Source organism: Electrophorus electricus, chromosome 13 (assembly GCF_041902795.1).
Source record: "Electrophorus electricus isolate QZ-2024a chromosome 13, ASM4190279v1, whole genome shotgun sequence".
NCBI classification, from domain to species: domain Eukaryota; kingdom Metazoa; phylum Chordata; class Actinopteri; order Gymnotiformes; family Gymnotidae; genus Electrophorus; species Electrophorus electricus.
The window spans coordinates 21,561,522-21,575,631 of record NC_137509.1 but is presented as its reverse complement, the minus strand read 5'-3'; the positions used below and the strand labels follow the sequence as shown (position 1 = coordinate 21,575,631).

The 14,110-nt window shown below is 36.7% G+C and overlaps 2 non-coding genes and 13 pseudogenes across 2 annotated transcripts; all 15 read right to left on the bottom strand.

Annotated features, from left to right (window-relative positions):
• Positions 1 to 129: 129 nt before the first annotated feature.
• On the bottom strand, positions 130 to 248 carry LOC145649434 (5S ribosomal RNA; annotated as a pseudogene).
• Positions 249 to 600: 352 nt separating this feature from the next.
• LOC145647586 (5S ribosomal RNA) lies at positions 601 to 719 on the bottom strand (annotated as a pseudogene).
• A 663-nt stretch (positions 720 to 1,382) lies between these two features.
• On the bottom strand, positions 1,383 to 1,501 carry LOC145649843 (5S ribosomal RNA; annotated as a pseudogene).
• Positions 1,502 to 1,853: 352 nt separating this feature from the next.
• On the bottom strand, positions 1,854 to 1,972 carry LOC145649221 (5S ribosomal RNA; annotated as a pseudogene).
• Positions 1,973 to 3,201: 1,229 nt separating this feature from the next.
• Positions 3,202 to 3,320, bottom strand: LOC145649670 (5S ribosomal RNA; annotated as a pseudogene).
• A 1,106-nt stretch (positions 3,321 to 4,426) lies between these two features.
• Positions 4,427 to 4,545, bottom strand: LOC145646838 (5S ribosomal RNA). Its single transcript, XR_014116234.1, has one exon. It is a non-coding gene; the product is annotated as a 5S ribosomal RNA (ribosomal RNA).
• A 666-nt stretch (positions 4,546 to 5,211) lies between these two features.
• LOC145649835 (5S ribosomal RNA) lies at positions 5,212 to 5,330 on the bottom strand (annotated as a pseudogene).
• Positions 5,331 to 6,124: 794 nt separating this feature from the next.
• On the bottom strand, positions 6,125 to 6,243 carry LOC145647380 (5S ribosomal RNA; annotated as a pseudogene).
• Positions 6,244 to 7,348: 1,105 nt separating this feature from the next.
• On the bottom strand, positions 7,349 to 7,467 carry LOC145650095 (5S ribosomal RNA; annotated as a pseudogene).
• A 1,228-nt stretch (positions 7,468 to 8,695) lies between these two features.
• On the bottom strand, positions 8,696 to 8,814 carry LOC145647379 (5S ribosomal RNA; annotated as a pseudogene).
• A 790-nt stretch (positions 8,815 to 9,604) lies between these two features.
• On the bottom strand, positions 9,605 to 9,723 carry LOC145647378 (5S ribosomal RNA; annotated as a pseudogene).
• Positions 9,724 to 10,513: 790 nt separating this feature from the next.
• Positions 10,514 to 10,632, bottom strand: LOC145647377 (5S ribosomal RNA; annotated as a pseudogene).
• A 791-nt stretch (positions 10,633 to 11,423) lies between these two features.
• LOC145648236 (5S ribosomal RNA) lies at positions 11,424 to 11,542 on the bottom strand (annotated as a pseudogene).
• A 790-nt stretch (positions 11,543 to 12,332) lies between these two features.
• On the bottom strand, positions 12,333 to 12,451 carry LOC145649515 (5S ribosomal RNA). The gene has a single exon (XR_014116594.1). It is a non-coding gene; the product is annotated as a 5S ribosomal RNA (ribosomal RNA).
• Positions 12,452 to 13,241: 790 nt separating this feature from the next.
• LOC145647146 (5S ribosomal RNA) lies at positions 13,242 to 13,360 on the bottom strand (annotated as a pseudogene).
• Between the last annotated feature and the right edge of the window lie 750 nt (positions 13,361 to 14,110).

Here is a 14,110-nt window from a genome sequence, read left to right as displayed (position 1 = left end):
TGAAAGTGATGCAAAAAAAACTTACAGCATCTGCTATTCCCAGGTGCTAACAGATAGTTTTTTTTATTAATCATTGCACTTCACATTTGAGCATGTCAGCTTGAAAGTAAATTAAAGTGATGCAAGAAAAGCTTACAGCACCTGGTATACATAGGTAGGGTCCCACCTCAGTACTATCCAGGCCCAAACTTGCTTAGCTTCCAAGGTCAGATGAGATTGGGCATTCTCAAGCTGGTATGGCCGTAAGCCTTAAACACTTACTCAAATTGTCTAATCATAGCAAATATGATCAAAGACCAATCTGACAATTTTTTTTATTAATCCCTGCAATTGACATTCTAGAATGTTATCTTGAATGTAAATTAAATGATGCAATAAAAGCTTACAACATCTGGTATACGGAGGCACTAACAGACAGTTTTTTGATGAATCACTGCACTTCACATTCAGGCATGTGAGTTGGAGAGTAAATGAAAGTGATGCAAAAAAAACTTACAGCATCGGCTATTCCCAGGTGCTAACAGATAGTTTTTTTTATTAATCACTGCACTTCACATTTGAGCATGTCAGCTTGAAAGTAAATTAAAGTGATGCAAGAAAAGCTTACAGCACCTGGTATTCCTAGGTAGGGTCCCACCTCAGTACTATACAGGCCCAAACTTGCTTAGCTTCCAAGGTCAGATGAGATTGGGCGTTCTCAAGCTGGTGTGGCCGTAAGCCTTATACTCTTACTCAAATTGCCTAATCATAGCAAATATGATCAAAGACCAATCTGACAATTTTTTTTATTAATCCCTGCACTTGACATTCTAGAATGTTATCTTGAATGTAATTAAATGATGCAATAAAAGCTTACAATACGGAGCTGGTATACGGAGGCACTAATTATTCACTGCACTTCAAATTTGAACATGATAGCTTGAACATAAATTAAAGGGATGCAATGCAATCTTACAGCACCTGCTATTCCCTGGTACTAAAATATTTCTATTTAATCTGTACACTTCACATACAAGCTTGTCAGTTGCAGATTAAAGTAAAGTGATGCAAAAAAAACTTACAGCATCTGCTATTCCCAGGTGCTAACAGATAGTTTTTTTAATCACTGCATTTCACATCTTAGCATGTCATCTTGACAGTAAATTAAAGTGATGCAAGAGAAGCTTACAGCATCTCGTAGTCCAAGGTGCTAACAGATAGTTTTTTGATGAATCACTGCACTTCACATTCAGGCATGTGAGTTGGAGAGTAAATGAAAGTGATGCAAAAAAAACTTACAGCATCTGCTATTCCCAGGTGCTAACAGATAGTTTTTTTTATTAATCACTGCACTTCACATTTGAGCATGTCAGCTTGAAAGTAAATTAAAGTGATGCAAGAAAAGCTTACAGCACCTGGTATTCCTAGGTAGGGTCCCACCTCAGTAGTATCCAGGCCCAAACTTGCTTAGCTTCCAAGGTCAGATGAGATTGGGCGTGCTCAAACTGGTGTGGCCGTAAGCCTTAAACACTTACTCAAATTGCCTAATCATAGCAAATATGATCAAAGACCAATCTGACAATTTTTTTTATTAATCCCTGCACTTGACATTCTAGAATGTTATCTTGAATGTAAATTAAATGATGCAATAAAAGCTTACAACATCTGCTATACGGAGGCACTAACAGACAGTTTTTTGATGAATCACTGCACTTCACATTCAGGCATGTGAGTTGGAGAGTAAATGAAAGTGATGCAAAAAAAACTTACAGCATCGGCTATTCCCAGGTGCTAACAGATAGTTTTTTATATTAATCACTGCACTTCACATTTGAGCATGTCAGCTTGAAAGTAAATTAAAGTGATGCAAGAAAAGCTTACAGCACCTGGTATTCCTAGGTAGGGTCCCACCTCAGTACTATCCAGGCCCAAACTTGCTTAGCTTCCAAGGTCAGATGAGATTGGGCGTTCTCAAGCTTGTGTGGCCGTAAGCTTTAAACACTTACTCAAATTGCCTAATCATAGCAAATATGATCAAAGACCAATCTGACAATTTTTTTTATTAATCCCTGCACTTGACGTTCTAGAATGTTATCTTGAATGTAAATTAAATGATGCAATAAAAGCTTACAACATCTGGTATACAGAGGCACTAACAGACAGTTTTTTGATGAATCACTGCACTTCACATTCAGGCATGTGAGTTGGAGAGTAAATGAAAGTGATGCAAAAAAAACTTACAGCATCTGCTATTCCCAGGTGCTAACAGCTAGTTTGAGTTAATTATTCACTGCACTTCAAATTTGAACATGATAGCTTGAACATAAATTAAAGGGATGCAATGCAATCTTACAGCACCTGCTATTCCCTGGTACTAAAATATTTCTATTTAATCTGTACACTTCACATACAAGCTTGTCAGTTGCAGATTAAAGTAAAGTGATGCAACAAAAACTTACAGCATCTGCTATTCCCAGGTGCTAACAGATAGTTTTTTTAATTAATCACTGCATTTCACATCTTAGCATGTCATCTTGACAGTAAATTAAAGTGATGCAAGAGAAGCTTACAGCATCTCGTAGTCCAAGGTGCTAACAGATAGTTTTTTGATGAATCACTGCACTTCACATTCAGGCATGTGAGTTGGAGAGTAAATGAAAGTGATGCAAAAAAAACTTACAGCATCTGCTATTCCCAGGTGCTAACAGATAGTTTGAGTTAATTATTCACTGCACTTCAAATTTGAACATGATAGCTTGAACATAAATTAAAGGGATGCAATACAATCTTACACCACCTGCTATTCCCTGGTACTAAAATATTTCTATTTAATCTGTACACTTCACATACAAGCTTGTCAGTTGCAGATTAAAGTAAAGTGATGCAACAAAAACTTACAGCATCTGCTATTCCCAGGTGCTAACAGATAGTTTTTTTAATTAATCACTGCATTTCACATCCTAGCATGTCATCTTGACAGTAAATTAAAGTGATTCAAGAGAAGCTTACAGCATCTCGTAGTCCAAGGTGCTAACAGATCGTTTTTGATGAATCACTGCACTTCACATTCAGGCATGTGAGTTGGAGAGTAAATGAAAGTGATGCAAAAAAAACTTACAGCATCGGCTATTCCCAGGTGCTAACAGATAGTTTTTTTTATTAATCACTGCACTTCACATTTGAGCATGTCAGCTTGAAAGTAAATTAAAGTGATGCAAGAAAAGCTTACAGCACCTGGTATTCCTAGGTAGGGTCCCACCTCAGTACTATCCAGGCCCAAACTTGCTTAGCTTCCAAGGTCAGATGCAATTGGACGTTCTCAAGTTGGTGTGGCCGTAAGCCTTATACTCTTACTCAAATTGCCTAATCATAGCAAATATGATCAAAGACCAATCTGACAATTTTTTTTATTAATCCCTGCACTTGACATTCTAGAATGTTATCTTGAATGTAATTAAATGATGCAATAAAAGCTTACAATACGGAGCTGGTATACGGAGGCACTAATTATTCACTGCACTTCAAATTTGAACATGATAGCTTGAACATAAATTAAAGGGATGCAATGCAATCTTACAGCACCTGCTATTCCCTGGTACTAAAATATTTCTATTTAATCTGTACACTTCACATACAAGCTTGTCAGTTGCAGATTAAAGTAAAGTGATGCAACAAAAACTTACAGCATCTGCTATTCCCAGGTGCTAACAGATAGTTTTTTTAATTAATCACTGCATTTCACATCTTAGCATGTCATCTTGACAGTAAATTAAAGTGATGCAAGAGAAGCTTACAGCATCTCGTAGTCCAAGGTGCTAACAGATAGTTTTTTGATGAATCACTGCACTTCACATTCAGGCATGTGAGTTGGAGAGTAAATGAAAGTGATGCAAAAAAAACTTACAGCATCTGCTATTCCCAGGTGCTAACAGATAGTTTGAGTTAATTATTCACTGCACTTCAAATTTGAACATGATAGCTTGAACATAAATTAAAGGGATGCAATACAATCTTACAGCACCTGCTATTCCCTGGTACTAAAATATTTCTATTTAATCTGTACACTTCACATACAAGCTTGTCAGTTGCAGATTAAAGTAAAGTGATGCAACAAAAACTTACAGCATTTGCTATTCCCAGGTGCTAACAGATAGTTTTTTTAATTAATCACTGCACTTCACATCCTAGCATGTCATCTTGAAAGTAAATTAAAGGGATGCAAGAGAAGCTTACAGCATCTCGTAGTCCAAGGTGCTAACAGATAGATTTTTGAGGAATCACTGCACTTCACATTCAGGCATGTGAGTTGGAGAGTAAATGAAAGTGATGCAAAAAAAACTTACAGCATCTGCTATTCCCAGGTGCTAACAGATAGTTTTTTTTATTAATCACTGCACTTCACATTTGAGCATGTCAGCTTGAAAGTAAATTAAAGTGATGCAAGAAAAGCTTACAGCACCTGGTCTTCCTAGGTAGGGTCCCACCTCAGTACTATTCAGGCCCAAACTTGCTTAGCTTCCAAGTTCAGATGAGATTGGGCGTTCTCAAGCTGGTGTGGCCGTAAGCCTTAAACACTTACTCAAATTGCCTAATCATAGCAAATATGATCAAAGACCAATCTGACAATTTTTTTTATTAATCCCTGCACTTGACATTCTAGAATGTTATCTTGAATGTAATTAAATGATGCAATAAAAGCTTACAATACGGAGCTGGTATACGGAGGCACTAATTATTCACTGCACTTCAAATTTGAACATGATAGCTTGAAAATAAATTAAAGGGATGCAAACAATCTTACAGCACCTGCTATTCCCTGGTACTAAAATATTTCTATTTAATCTGTACACTTCACATACAAGCTTGTCAGTTGCAGATTAAAGTAAAGTGATGCAACAAAAACTTACAGCATCTGCTATTCCCAGGTGCTAACAGATAGTTTTTTTAATTAATCACTGCACTTCACATCCTAGCATGTCATCTTGAAAGTAAATTAAAGTGATGCAAGAGAAGCTTACAGCATCTCGTAGTCCAAGGTGCTAACAGATAGATTTTTGAGGAATCACTGCACTTCACATTCAGGCATGTGAGTTGGAGAGTAAATGAAAGTGATGCAAAAAAAACTTACAGCATCTGCTATTCCCAGGTGCTAACAGATAGTTTTTTTTATTAATCACTGCACTTCATATTTGAGCATGTCAGCTTGAAAGTAAATTAAAGTGATGCAAGAAAAGCTTACAGCACCTGGTATTCCTAGGTAGGGTCCCACCTCAGTACTATTCAGGCCCAAACTTGCTTAGCTTCCAAGGTCAGATGAGATTGGGCGTTCTCAAGCTGGTGTGGCCGTACGTAAGCCTTAAACACTTACTCAAATTGCCTAATCATAGCAAATATGATCAAAGACCAATCTGACAATTTTTTTTATTAATCCCTGCAATTGACATTCTAGAATGTTATCTTGAATGTAAATTAAATGATGCAATAAAAGCTTACAACATCTGGTATACGGAGGCACTAACAGACAGTTTTTTGATGAATCACTGCACTTCACATTCAGGCATGTGAGTTGGAGAGTAAATGAAAGTGATGCAAAAGAAACGTACAGCATCTGCTATTCCCAGGTGCTAACCGATAGTTTGAGTTAATTATTCACTGCACTTCAAATTTGAACATGATAGCTTGAACATAAATTAAAGGGATGCAATACAATCTTACACCACCTGCTATTCCCTGGTACTAAAATATTTCTATTTAATCTGTACACTTCACATACAAGCTTGTCAGTTGCAGATTAAAGTAAAGTGATGCAACAAAAACTTACAGCATCTGCTATTCCCAGGTGCTAACAGATAGTTTTTTTAATTAATCACTGCATTTCACATCCTAGCATGTCATCTTGACAGTAAATTAAAGTGATTCAAGAAAAGCTTACAGCATCTCGTAGTCCAAGGTGCTAACAGATAGTTTTTGATGAATCACTGCACTTCACATTCAGGCATGTGAGTTGGAGAGTAAATGAAAGTGATGCAAAAAAAACTTACAGCATCTGCTATTCCCAGGTGCTAACAGATAGTTTTTTTTATTAATCACTGCACTTTACATTTGAGCATGTCAGCTTGAAAGTAAATTAAAGTGATGCAAGAAAAGCTTACAGCACCTGGTATTCCTAGGTAGGGTCCCACCTCAGTACTATCCAGGCCCAAACTTGCTTAGCTTCCAAGGTCAGATGAGATTGGGCATTCTCAAGCTGGTGTGGCCGTAAGCCTTAAACACTTACTCAAATTGCCTAATCATAGCAAATATGATCAAAGACCAATCTGACAATTTGTTTTATTAATCCCTGCACTTGACATTCTAGAATGTTACCTTGAATGTAATTAAATGATGCAATAAAAGCTTACAATACGGAGCTGGTATACTGAGGCACTAATTATTCACTGCACTTCAAATTTGAACATGATAGCTTGAACATAAATTAAAGGGATGCAAACAATCTTACAGCACCTGCTATTCCCTGGTACTAAAAAATTTCTATTTAATCTGTACACTTCACATACAAGCTTGTCAGTTGCAGATTAAAGTAAAGTGATGCAACAAAAACTTACAGCATCTGCTATTCCCAGGTGCTAACAGATAGTTTTTTTAATTAATCACTGCATTTCACATCCTAGCATGTCATCTTGACAGTAAATTAAAGTGATGCAAGAGAAGCTTACAGCATCTCGTAGTCCAATGTGCTAACATATAGTTTTTTGATGAATCACTGCACTTCACATTCAGGCATGTAGGTTGGAGAGTAAATGAAAGTGATGCAAAAAAAACTTACAGCATCTGCTATTCCCAGGTGCTAACAGATAGTTTGAGTTAATTATTCACTGCACTTCAAATTTGAACATGATAGCTTGAACATAAATTAAAGGGATGCAATACAATCTTACAGCACCTGCTATTCCCTGGTACTAAAATATTTCTATTTAATCTGTACACTTCACATACAAGCTTGTCAGTTGCAGATTAAAGTAAAGTGATGCAACAAAAACTTACAGCATCTGCTATTCCCAGGTGCTAACAGATAGTTTTTTTAATTAATCACTGCACTTCACATCCTAGCATGTCATCTTGAAAGTAAATTAAAGTGATGCAAGAGAAGCTTACAGCATCTCGTAGTCCAAGGTGCTAACAGATAGATTTTTGATGAATCACTGCACTTCACATTCAGGCATGTGAGTTGGAGAGTAAATGAAAGTGATGCAAAAAAAACTTACAGCATCGGCTATTCCCATGTGCTAACAGATTGTTTTTTTTATTAATCACTGCACTTCACATTTGAGCATGTCAGCTTGAAAGTAAATTAAAGTGATGCAAGAAAAGCTTACAGCACCTGGTATTCCTAGGTAGGGTCCCACCTCAGTACTATCCAGGCCCAAACTTGCTTAGCTTCCAAGGTGAGATGAGATTGGGCGTTCTCAAGCTGGTGTGGCCGTAAGCCTTAAACACTTACTCAAATTGCCTAATCATAGCAAATATGATCAAAGACCAATCTGACAATTTTTTTTATTAATCCCTGCACTTGACATTCTAGAATGTTATCTTGAATGTAAATTAAATGATGCAATAAAAGCTTACAACATCTGGTATATGGAGGCACTAACAGACAGTTTTTTGATGAATCACTGCACTTCACATTCAGGCATGTGAGTTGGAGATTAAATGAAAGTGATGCAAAAAAAACTTACAGCATCTGCTATTCCCAGGTGCTAACAGATAGTTTGAGTTAATTATTCACTGCACTTCAAATTTGAACATGATAGCTTGAACATAAATTAAAGGGATGCAATACAATCTTACAGCACCTGCTATTCCCTGGTACTAAAATATTTCTATTTAATCTGTACACTTCACATACAAGCTTGTCAGTTACAGATTAAAGTAAAGTGATGCAACAAAAACTTACAGCATCTGCTATTCCCAGGTGCTAACACATAGTTTTTTTAATTAATCACTGCATTTCACATCCTAGCATGTCATCTTGACAGTAAATTAAAGTGATTCAAGAGAAGCTTACAGCATCTCGTAGTCCAAGGTGCTAACAGATAGTTTTTGATGAATCACTGCACTTCACATTCAGGCATGTGAGTTGGAGAGTAAATGAAAGTGATGCAAAAAAAACTTACAGCATCGGCTATTCCCAGGTGCTAACAGATAGTTTGAGTTAATTATTCACTGCACTTCAAATTTGAACATGATAGCTTGAACATAAATTAAAGGGATGCAATACAATCTTACACCACCTGCTATTCCCTGGTACTAAAATATTTCTATTTAATCTGTACACTTCACATACAAGCTTGTCAGTTGCAGATTAAAGTAAAGTGATGCAACAAAAACTTACAGCATCTGCTATTCCCAGGTGCTAACAGATAGTTTTTTTAATTAATCACTGCATTTCACATCCTAGCATGTCATCTTGAGAGTAAATTAAAGTGATTCAAGAGAAGCTTACAGCATCTCGTAGTCCAAGGTGCTAACAGATATTTTTTGATGAATCACTGCACTTCACATTCAGGCATGTGAGTTGGAGAGTAAATGAAAGTGATGCAAAAAAAACTTACAACATCGGCTATTCCCAGGTGCTAACAGATAGTTTTTTTTATTAATCACTGCACTTCACATTTGAGCATGTCAGCTTGAAAGTAAATTAAAGTGATGCAAGAAAAGCTTACAGCACCTGGTATTCCTAGGTAGGGTCCCACCTCAGTACTATCCAGGCCCAAACTTGCTTAGCTTCCAAGGTCAGATGAGATTGGGCATTCTCAAGCTGGTGTGGCCGTAAGCCTTAAACGCTTACTCAATTTGCCTAATCATAGCAAATATGATCAAAGACCAATCTGACAATTTTTTTTATTAATCCCTGCAATTGACATTCTAGAATGTTATCTTGAATGTAAATTAAATGATGCAATAAAAGCTTACAACATCTGGTATACGGAGGCACTAACAGACAGTTTTTTGATGAATCACTGCACTTCACATTCAGGCATGTGAGTTGGAGAGTAAATGAAAGTGATGCAAAAGAAATGTACAGCATCTGCTATTCCCAGGTGCTAACCGATAGTTTGAGTTAATTATTCACTGCACTTCAAATTTGAACATGATAGCTTGAACATAAATTAAAGGGATGCAATACAATCTTACACCACCTGCTATTCCCTGGTACTAAAATATTTCTATTTAATCTGTACACTTCACATACAAGCTTGTCAGTTGCAGATTAAAGTAAAGTGATGCAACAAAAACTTACAGCATCTGCTATTCCCAGGTGCTAACAGATAGTTTTTTTAATTAATCACTGCATTTCACATCCTAGCATGTCATCTTGACAGTAAATTAAAGTGATTCAAGAAAAGCTTACAGCATCTCGTAGTCCAAGGTGCTAACAGATAGTTTTTGATGAATCACTGCACTTCACATTCAGGCATGTGAGTTGGAGAGTAAATGAAAGTGATGCAAAAAAAACTTACAGCATCTGCTATTCCCAGGTGCTAACAGATAGTTTTTTTTATTAATCACTGCACTTTACATTTGAGCATGTCAGCTTGAAAGTAAATTAAAGTGATGCAAGAAAAGCTTACAGCACCTGGTATTCCTAGGTAGGGTCCCACCTCAGTACTATCCAGGCCCAAACTTGCTTAGCTTCCAAGGTCAGATGAGATTGGGCATTCTCAAGCTGGTGTGGCCGTAAGCCTTAAACACTTACTCAAATTGCCTAATCATAGCAAATATGATCAAAGACCAATCTGACAATTTTTTTTATTAATCCCTGCACTTGACATTCTAGAATGTTATCTTGAATGTAAATTAAATGATGCAATAAAAGCTTACAACATCTGGTATACGGAGGCACTAACAGACAGTTTTTTGATGAATCACTGCACTTCACATTCAGGCATGTGAGTTGGAGAGTAAATGAAAGTGATGCAAAAAAAACTTACAGCATCTGCTATTCCCAGGTGCTAACAGATAGTTTGAGTTAATTATTCACTGCACTTCAAATTTGAACATGATAGCTTGAACATAAATTAAAGGGATGCAATACAATCTTACAGCACCTGCTATTCCCTGGTACTAAAATATTTCTATTTAATCTGTACACTTCACATACAAGCTTGTCAGTTGCAGATTAAAGTAAAGTGATGCAACAAAAACTTACAGCATCTGCTATTCCCAGGTGCTAACAGATAGTTTTTTTAATTAATCACTGCATTTCACATCCTAGCATGTCATCTTGACAGTAAATTAAAGTGATTCAAGAGAATCTTACAGCATCTCGTAGTCCAAGGTGCTAACAGATAGTTTTTGATGAATCACTGCACTTCACATTCAGGCATGTGAGTTGGAGAGTAAATGAAAGTGATGCAAAAAAAACTTACAGCATCGGCTATTCCCAGGTGCTAACAGATAGTTTTTTTTATTAATCACTGCACTTTACATTTGAGCATGTCAGCTTGAAAGTAAATTAAAGTGATGCAAGAAAAGCTTACAGCACCTGGTATTCCTAGGTAGGGTCCCACCTCAGTACTATCCAGGCCCAAACTTGCTTAGCTTCCAAGGTCAGATGAGATTGGGCATTCTCAAGCTGGTGTGGCCGTAAGCCTTAAACACTTACTCAAATTGCCTAATCATAGCAAATATGATCAAAGACCAATCTGACAATTTTTTTTATTAATCCCTGCACTTGACATTCTAGAATGTTATCTTGAATGTAAATTAAATGATGCAATAAAAGCTTACAACATCTGGTATACGGAGGCACTAACAGACAGTTTTTTGATGAATCACTGCACTTCACATTCAGGCATGTGAGTTGGAGAGTAAATGAAAGTGATGCAAAAAAAACTTACAGCATCTGCTATTCCCAGGTGCTAACAGATAGTTTGAGTTAATTATTCACTGCACTTCAAATTTGAACATGATAGCTTGAACATAAATTAAAGGGATGCAATACAATCTTACAGCACCTGCTATTCCCTGGTACTAAAATATTTCTATTTAATCTGTACACTTCACATACAAGCTTGTCAGTTGCAGATTAAAGTAAAGTGATGCAACAAAAACTTACAGCATCTGCTATTCCCAGGTGCTAACAGATAGTTTTTTTAATTAATCACTGCATTTCACATCCTAGCATGTCATCTTGACAGTAAATTAAAGTGATTCAAGAGAAGCTTACAGCATCTCGTAGTCCAAGGTGCTAACAGATAGTTTTTGATGAATCACTGCACTTCACATTCAGGCATGTGAGTTGGAGAGTAAATGAAAGTGATGCAAAAAAAACTTACAGCATCGGCTATTCCCAGGTGCTAACAGATAGTTTTTTTTTATTAATCACTGCACTTCACATTTGAGCATGTCAGCTTGAAAGTAAATTAAAGTGATGCAAGAAAAGCTTACAGCACCTGCTATTCCTAGGTAGGGTCCCACCTCAGTACTATCCAGGCCCAAACTTGCTTAGCTTCCAAGGTCAGATGAGATTGGGCGTTCTCAAGCTGGTGTGGCCGTAAGCCTTAAACACTTACTCAAATTGCCTAATCATAGCAAATATGATCAAAGACCAATCTGACAATTTTTTTTATTAATCCCTGCACTTGACATTCTAGAATGTTATCTTGAATGTAAATTAAATGATGCAATAAAAGCTTACAACATCTGGTATACGGAGGCACTAACAGACAGTTTTTTGATGAATCACTGTACTTCACATTCAGGCATGTGAGTTGGAGAGTAAATGAAAGTGATGCAAAAAAAACGTACAGCATCTGCTATTCCCAGGTGCTAACAGATAGTTTGAGTTAATTATTCACTGCACTTCAAATTTGAACATGATAGCTTGAACATAAATTAAAGGGATGCAATACAATCTTACAGCACCTGCTATTCCCTGGTACTAAAATATTTCTATTTAATCTGTACACTTCACATACAAGCTTGTCAGTTGCAGATTAAAGTAAAGTGATGCAACAAAAACTTACAGCATCTGCTATTCCCAGGTGCTAACAGATAGTTTTTTTAATTAATCACTGCATTTCACATCCTAGCATGTCATCTTGACAGTAAATTAAAGTGATTCAAGAGAAGCTTACAGCATCTCGTAGTCCAAGGTGCTAACAGATAGTTTTTGATGAATCACTGCACTTCACATTCAGGCATGTGAGTTGGAGAGTAAATGAAAGTGATGCAAAAAAAACTTACAGCATCGGCTATTCCCAGGTGCTAACAGATAGTTTTTTTTATTAATCACTGCACTTTACATTTGAGCATGTCAGCTTGAAAGTAAATTAAAGTGATGCAAGAAAAGCTTACAGCACCTGGTATTCCTAGGTAGGGTCCCACCTCAGTACTATCCAGGCCCAAACTTGCTTAGCTTCCAAGGTCAGATGAGATTGGGCGTTCTCAAGCTGGTGTGGCCGTAAGCCTTAAACACTTACTCAAATTGCCTAATCATAGCAAATATGATCAAAGACCAATCTGACAATTTTTTTTATTAATCCCTGCACTTGACATTCTAGAATGTTATCTTGAATGTAAATTAAATGATGCAATAAAAGCTTACAACATCTGGTATACGGAGGCACTAACAGACAGTTTTTTGATGAATCACTGCACTTCACATTCAGGCATGTGAGTTGGAGAGTAAATGAAAGTGATGCAAAAAAAACTTACAGCATCTGCTATTCCCAGGTGCTAACAGATAGTTTGAGTTAATTATTCACTGCACTTCAAATTTGAACATGATAGCTTGAACATAAATTAAAGGGATGCAATACAATCTTACAGCACCTGCTATTCCCTGGTACTAAAATATTTCTATTTAATCTGTACACTTCACATACAAGCTTGTCAGTTGCAGATTAAAGTAAAGTGATGCAACAAAAACTTACAGCATCTGCTATTCCCAGGTGCTAACAGATAGTTTTTTTAATTAATCACTGCATTTCACATCCTAGCATGTCATCTTGACAGTAAATTAAAGTGATTCAAGAGAAGCTTACAGCATCTCGTAGTCCAAGGTGCTAACAGATAGTTTTTGATGAATCACTGCACTTCACATTCAGGCATGTGAGTTGGAGAGTAAATGAAAGTGATGCAAAAAAAACTTACAGCATCGGCTATTCCCAGGTGCTAACAGATAGTTTTTTTTATTAATCACTGCACTTCACATTTGAGCATGTCAGCTTGAAAGTAAATTAAAGTGATGCAAGAAAAGCTTACAGCACCTGGTATTCCTAGGTAGGGTCCCACCTCAGTACTATCCAGGCCCAAACTTGCTTAGCTTCCAAGGTCAGATGAGATTGGGCGTTCTCAAGATGGTGTGGCCGTAAGCCTTAAACACTTACTCAAATTGCCTAATCATAGCAAATATGATCAAAGACCAATCTGACAATTTTTTTTATTAATCCCTGCACTTGACATTCTAGAATGTTATCTTGAATGTAAATTAAATGATGCAATAAAAGCTTACAACATCTGGTATATGGAGGCACTAACAGACAGTTTTTTGATGAATCACTGCACTTCACATTCAGGCATGTGAGTTGGAGAGTAAATGAAAGTGATGCAAAAAAAACTTACAGCATCTGCTATTCCCAGGTGCTAACAGATAGTTTGAGTTAATTATTCACTGCACTTCAAATTTGAACATGATAGCTTGAACATAAATTAAAGGGATGCAATACAATCTTACAGCACCTGCTATTCCCTGGTACTAAAATATTTCTATTTAATCTGTACACTTCACATACAAGCTTGTCAGTTACAGATTAAAGTAAAGTGATGCAACAAAAACTTACAGCATCTGCTATTCCCAGGTGCTAACACATAGTTTTTTTAATTAATCACTGCATTTCACATCCTAGCATGTCATCTTGACAGTAAATTAAAGTGATTCAAGAGAAGCTTACAGCATCTCGTAGTCCAAGGTGCTAACAGATAGTTTTTGATGAATCACTGCACTTCACATTCAGGCATGTGAGTTGGAGAGTAAATGAAAGTGATGTAAAAAAAACTTACAGCATCTGCTATTCCCAGGTGCTAACAGATAGTTTGAGTTAATTATTCACTGCACTTCAAATTT